This window comes from Trachurus japonicus, chromosome 12 (assembly GCF_045865225.1).
Source record: "Trachurus japonicus isolate A0001 chromosome 12, Traja_1.0".
Classification (NCBI taxonomy): domain Eukaryota; kingdom Metazoa; phylum Chordata; class Actinopteri; order Carangiformes; family Carangidae; genus Trachurus; species Trachurus japonicus.
Genome location: NC_140918.1, coordinates 18213642 through 18220887, shown reverse-complemented (window position 1 = coordinate 18220887; position 7246 = coordinate 18213642). Strand labels below are relative to the sequence as shown.

At 40.5% G+C, this 7246-nt stretch overlaps 1 long non-coding RNA gene across 1 annotated transcript in view; it reads left to right on the top strand.

Moving 5' to 3' along the window:
• The window catches only part of LOC146977433 (uncharacterized), a 40314-nt gene extending 37595 nt beyond the window's left edge, over positions 1-2719 (top strand). Inside the window, exon 2 of the long non-coding RNA XR_015037204.1 lies at positions 1908-2719. This is a non-coding gene — a long non-coding RNA (uncharacterized LOC146977433). The remainder of the gene's footprint in view (positions 1-1907) is intronic.
• Positions 2720-7246: the final 4527 nt, after the last annotated feature.

Below are 7246 nucleotides of genomic sequence, written 5' to 3'. Positions count from 1 at the left end.
GGAGAGGAGAGGAGAAGAGAGGAAGGGAGGGGAGGGGAGAAATGACGACAAAGGAATGGGAGGGGGATTGGACGATGGTGTAATGTGCTGTTTCCGTGCCAACTGTTTCTGTGACAGTGGGACCACTTCCTTTATTGCTATTGGCTATAACCAAGAATTGATGGAGGCTTGGGCAAATGAGGCAGTATGCCATGGGGTGCGAATGGGTGGTTCTGTTCATGTGTTTCTTCCACTTCTTGTTAATCTCTGGGAACATTAAAAAAAGAGGAAAAAAAAGAATGTGCTTTGCTTGACTACAGCTACAGAGAACACATGCATGAACACACAAAAACACAATGATCACAGTGTTGGGGTATGATGCGAATTATTGCATTGTCATTATGGATGCCACCAGTGTGTAAAAAGACTCCTCCCTTCTTCTTGACACACTCAAACATAAACACACACTGTCCAGCAGGAAAAAATCCCCCAGATCAGGTTGCTCAGGGTGTGTGGTGTAATGTAATTGCCTGGACACCGAGCCTGGTGTCATGAACTGTGAGATAATTAATTGGCTATAGGCCAGCGCAAGTGCACATCTGGTGGGGGGTGAACAACTTTGCCTCTCCCTGACCTTTCATCCGGGCCTTTTAATCTGGTCTGGCAGGCAGGTGGTGCATTGTCCCCGATCTTTCTCCCTGTCACTCTCTCCCTCTCACTACGTCTCTTAATCTCTGTTACACCATTCAATGCAGAGCATATCATTAATTACCTGAAACGGACGCTCAACCTTAACACAGAGTCACTTCCTCTTTAAGCAGCCGTTTAATACTGCAGAAATGTTTCAGTTTCAGCCGAAGTGCAGCGTCTGAACTTCTCAAAAATGAGTAACAGAAACTACAAACAACCGTGGAATAACACAGTGTACCGTAAGCACATACGTACATGCCACCAAAAAAAAAAAAAACCCACACTGAAATATCTCTGTCTGCATCGCTTGTATTTAAACACAGCTGACAGTCAACAGAGCGCCGTTACGCCATTTTCAAGGCCCCGCTTTGGCTCATAGATGACAAAATGCAAACCTAACATCTGTTCGGACAAAACGTCACTGCTCCACAGCGTTGGCTCTAAATTAGGTCAGTGTTTCCACTTAGGCTCAATAGTTGTTGACACTTAATCTGAAAATGTCAAACATGTGACGACCTATGCGACATTGTCACAAAGCAGATACTTCTCAGGTGTGGTAGAAAAATCACACGTTTGATGTCAAAAAAGTTTCAGAGAGTCGGAAGTCTTTCCGACACATCACTGAAGATAATAGGTGGTGATAAACATACCACATTGCTTCCCTTTTGAAAGGCTTTCAAAAAGTTTCCCAGTCTTGAATAACATAGTTACACACAATTAAGACTCTACTGTATTTGCTTATGTAATTCTTGCCAGAGTTCCTCCTCCGGTTGCAAAATCATGGCACAAATGAAGAACAAAAGATCACACCACCACCACCACACCCTTGTTAAGTAGCTCTGTGCTGGTTGCCTTTTAGTTTTAGAATTGATTTCACTAGTAATGCCCAGCAGGGTTTGTCTCTCGGCTACATATCAGACTTAACACTTCATGAGCTGCAGCACAGCCCGGTCCACTGGGAAAACTTGGTTGGTAACAGAAGGAGACTGAGCTCCGCACCGCACAGCCAGGAAAAATTGAAGCTGCAAGATCTGTAGAATCACCACAACATTTATCGTGTTCTCTCTAATGCAGTTTTTATGTGTAGTGTGGTAATTTACTTGCTGTACTGACATGCCCTTGTGCTCTTGTGCTCTTTTGTTTCTCTGCCAGTGCCTTATGACCCTTCTTTCTCCTTCACCGTTCCTCCATCCCCTTCACTCCCCATAAACCTCACTATCCCTTTTTGTCTCTCCCAGATTGTCTCTGTGCCTCTCCCAGCTTCCTGTCTCCCTAATCCTTAATCCTGTGGAAATCGGTCAGGCAGAATGAGCCAGCTTTGATCAGGCTCTCATATCAGGCGTGCTAACAGTGTCAGCACCCCCGGATCCCACAGAACCCTGGAGCCTAGGGGGAGAGCTTCAAACGCAGGCGTTCACCCCCCGACTCTGCTTGAGAGGAAGGGGAAAGGGAGGCTGCAGAGTTCCTGTTTCAACTGCCAGCCACAAACTCTGACATCAGTCTCCTCTTTTTTTTTTCTTTTTAATTCAGCCACACACACACAAAAAAAAATTGCTGCTCAAGTGGTTGCATCATAATTTGCAACCACTTATCTGTGATAACACCTAACACCCATTTCACCAAACTTGCTGTGTGAATGGAGATCAGCAGCCGACGGTGTAAACCCACTTGCAGCTGAGAGCGGTGCACAGTACAAATATGTGAAAGTCATTTCTGCTTTTGTCAATGGTGTCCATGACAGCAAGCATGGGATCTGTGTCACTGGGGTTTCTGTATTGTGATCCACAGCCGGGGGATAATACCTGTCTGAGTGGGAGGCCTGTCACCAAGCACCTGGTGATCTTGTGCCACAAATGCATCATTAAAGGTCAGGCATAGGGAAACAAAATACACAAACTGAATTGCACTAAAAGCAACCACTGCTTTGTGCTCATGTTTTTGTCCAACCCTGAGGATATGTTTTGAACACCCTCTCTGTAATAGAATAACTCAAACATGCTGCTTTCACGTGAGGTTAATGATTGAAGGGTGCAACCTTTTCTTTTTTTTTTTTTTAGAAAAAAATAAATAAATCACTGCACTCTTTTAGTAATTGCTTGTCTCTGTATGCAGATGTGGGAAGATTATCCTATAGATTAGGATTATGTCCTCGAGTAATTCGCACAGTGTACAACACGTACAATGAAGCAACAGAAATTGTACATAAAGGTTTTCCCTTCTCACAGCCACATGACCTGGAGGTTGGAGCTCTCACACAGATATACAACAATACTGACAGTGTACTCAGTCTCCCCATTTAATCAGTTCGGATGTGTAATCAGGTGCTTTAAATCAGCCAGAGAAATGAAGCATTTAGCTGAGCCAGTCTGCCGGATGTGCAACATCTGATATGTGACCACCTGTTATAATGAGCTCTATTCTTCAACTGAAGATGGCATAGGGAAAACATGACACTTTTGTTGTTATCCTGTTTTATAACACTTTAAAGTGAGGTGTAAATCAAGCAAATAGGCCCCACATGATGATGATGATGATGACGTGTGGTGAGGTATCTGAGCATCAGTAATTGCACCAAACAATGGAGCAAATATGAAATAAGAAATGTGGCAAGTGGCACTGGACTCTGGATGTTTTTAAGTGGAAATACCTTAATAATCTGATAATATATATCATATCTTAGACCTCTTTCTGTAGGACTCACTACCGTTTTATGACTGGTAGTCAACATGTGTAGAGCTTCAACTACTATTATTAAAGTGAACACTGACATCTAGTGGACATGTGTGTGTGCTACAATATTTTGTGGTTTATTTCATGCTAGTGTATATTATGCTTTTGTTTTAAGTACAAAAAATATTTTAAAGAAAATTGTGTAACTTGTAACTTGAAAATTTTCTTTTTAATACAAAATCTGTATCAGTTCAACATTAAATGATGGAATTTCAATTTAATGTAAAAGTGAGAGACTTCTGCTTATTGGTATATTTTTTGTAGAAATACCATATGACAGGATATCAGATAACTTGTTGCTCAGTTGTGTACTCAATGACGGCTGCACCCCTCTACTTATCTTAGTGCACTTAACACACAACAATGCAGCTAGTATACTCTTATCTAGTTTCGTTTTTACCGCTGTTTTATGTACTCCTACATGAGTGATGCCTTGCTGTTATGTAGCGGACATCAATAGGATCAGTGCACAATAAACTGAGTTTTTAAAATGAATGTCATCCACTTGAGGCTAAAATGTCTTGATTCACAGTCTTTACGTAATGCTCCCTCCTGGAGCGTTTGATATAGAGACCAGTGTGCTTCTCGGAGGCTCCAAGTTCATCAAGCATCCACTACAACATGATTATCTTCTGCACTAAACTGGGTAATTTTCATTATTTCTGATGTTACTGTGAGTATCATGACACTCATTATTATAACACTTCCCCTCAAAATCACAGAACATTTAGCTCTTCATTGGCTGGATGCCTTGAACACTGAGTAAGTGTTGCTGATGGCAGGTTAGCTGCTGCTTATGTCTGCTAGGAGTGATTGACACTCCAGCTGCAGGTGACTAATACAATCCACAGGATTATTATGTGTGCACCATTGTCAGTTTTTTTTTTTTGGTTTGTTCATTTGTCTAATGAAAAACACAACAGGCGCTGAAAGATTTTTTCCAGACACAGTGGGGTGATGGGGCATGGACTGGTGAAAAGCCCATTCAATTTTAAGGGCAGCTCTGGATCATTTACTATGAATTTGCAATCATTATGTCTGATGTATGTGTGTTTGGCATAGGCCTTGGCAGAGGTATGTGCCCACCCCTCTGGTTTCTAGTCAGTGTTACTTTGTCTCTTTGTGTCTCCCAACAACTTGATGGGGCATGGAGTGTTTTCAAACTGACCCTGAAGCATGCAGAATAAACGACAGGAATGAAAAGTACAGACTAAATATTTATTTTTTTTATACATAGTGAAAGGTTCAACTGTCTCTAATAACCCTCAAGTACAAAGTTCAGTCTCAAAAAGTATCTGAGAGCAGGTGGATGGATGCTGCTCTAAAACCTTAGTTGCTCTAAAACTAAAATTAATAAGGTTTCTGGTTAATGCTGCTCCTGTATCTTGAGAATATGAGGCTCTGTTGTTGAGAACAGATTGTACATAATCTGTAAGAAAAGCAGCTCTTTGCAGACTTTGGTAATCCCCACACTCTTTGGTTAGTGGGAATCCCACTGACCCCTTTCTAAACCCTAATGCCATCTTTATCTACAGGAAAGGCACTGTCTCGTCTGGCATCACTAAGCCCTAATAGGAAAGTTTTCTATTATCCAGCACAATCATTCATTCCACTGGACTTAAAACAGTGTGTAAAACTTAGCTCAGATCAATACACATATTTAACTGCAGCAATAGTGGAAAGGGAAAACAAAGCATTGCTGCACTTTTCTTTGTGGTTTTGACTTAATCAGGATGGGAAATTAAAAGCTTTGCATTATTATACCCACAGGCCTGTATGTTGACAATTTGCAGCGTTCACATGGGCTTAAACAAACCCAAATGAGAGTGTATTTTGTTTTACTGGTGATGAGAATATCAGACTGAACAGGGCTATAAGGCAGAGAAATTACACATAAGCACTTAAATTAGCCTATTTTACACTGCACATAGAGATAACGATAAACCTACACTTTGTGTGATTTGTGAGTTTGTACCTTGATTTGAAGATGAGTGCTGAGATTTGCGATCATTTGAATTGATATGCGATTGCGTGCACAAATTTGTAAATGTGTAACCAGATTTTAAATGTGTAATTGCATCTTGTGTTTTTGATATGGCTGTGTTTTTTTAGATGCTCTCAGATCTGCATCTGCATATCCAAAGGCAGATCTTTCCACATTAACATGAAATTTCGCATTCATGAGTCTGAGTGACACATTGTGAAATCTTGGTGCATTTCACACTCACAAATGTCTTGTCAGGTTGGGTCTTGACCTCGTTCATGACTCGTATGTATTCTTTTCTCAGACTCTTTACAAGGTGTAAAGTAGATAATTCAAAAAGATTTCATTGACACCCATGATCTTTTGTCTAATGACACTAGACCCAGAATTTACCACACTGAATCCTTTAATCCGCAATAAATTATCTCTAAAACATAGAGATTTGCTGTGGAGAGTGAGTCATGTATTTGATTGCCTGGTCGTTTTTCTAGTTACACTATCAAACTAACATTGACCACCACTTGACCTTAAGAAATCTAATGGGCAGATTTCCAGCAAAATTACAGATAACATTCATGGGCCCATGGGGGCATATCATTTATGTTTGTGACATTCAACCTCAAGGTCAAAATGTTAGTTTTAAACACATCATTAGAAAAGTAATTGCAAAATCTGGTTGACATTTTCTGTAGACTTTCACAGTTCAAAATCTAAATGTATTGGGTGACCCCCGCTGACCTTTCCTTACAGTTTACCATCTGTGTCAAAGTATCCACTTGAAGATGTCACAGATGAATGGGCAGATAGCCACTGGATGCACTGAGCATATTTAATGTATGCCAGCCAGAGGATAATGTTGACTTTGAACACATATGGTCTATATCTCATAAACTGACCAGGATATTCATTGCATAGTTTTAGAGACATTTCACAACAACAAGCACACCAGGTCAACATCATAGATGCCTGAGGAAACATCAGGAGGTCACCGAAGTCAGTAGACTTCATCCTCTGAAAATCACAAATTGTACAAAATCCAACAAGTTGCTGGTGAAATATTTTCATCTGAACCAAAGTTTGACTTGCATTGCTATCCCTAGAGCCATGCTGCTAATGTGGCTAATAAAAATTGTATGTTGTTTGCTCCATCCAACACTTTTTCACTGGGGGGTGCAGTTGGGCGTGCTAGTGGGGCTCGATCCAGTTAGCCGAAGTAGGGAATCACAATATTTTTTATAATGGTCTGATTAAGACATGTCAACAATAAGTAGGCCTAATTTCCTTTTACCTCAGTAGCCTACATGTACAGTATGTACAGACTGGCATGTAATTTTCTACAAGAGCTCTCACTCTAAAGTTCAATCATCTTAAACAGCTTTACAAATTAAATACTACAAAACTAAAACTGGTTTATCCAGTAATAATTGAGGAAGAACAGAGACACATCTGAATGTACCAGACAAAATGTGTCTTCTTGCTCATTCTTGCAAATTCTGCAATCAGTGAATTTTGGGATTACAAGACTAATGAGGGCTCTACTCTACTGAACTAATGATGCCATTGCAGTGCTTGTTTACCTGTCAATAGTCCTACATCATCTGTAAAATCGTGACTGCAATTGAGTTGATTGATTGTAAAGCCTAACATATTTGCTGTATTTTTAATTGACTGGCTCACTACAACACACTGCTGTGTTTTAGGTTAATTGTTGTATGGTAGTTAGTGTATTTTGTTGAGTATTGCAGGCTGTATGATCTGGCATTTCACTAGAGGTCTTCTAACCCTCTGTTGTGGACTGATTCAAATAGCATAGCTACCGGTATTTCTATAAAACCATATTTGTGACTCTGAGCCCAGGCCACA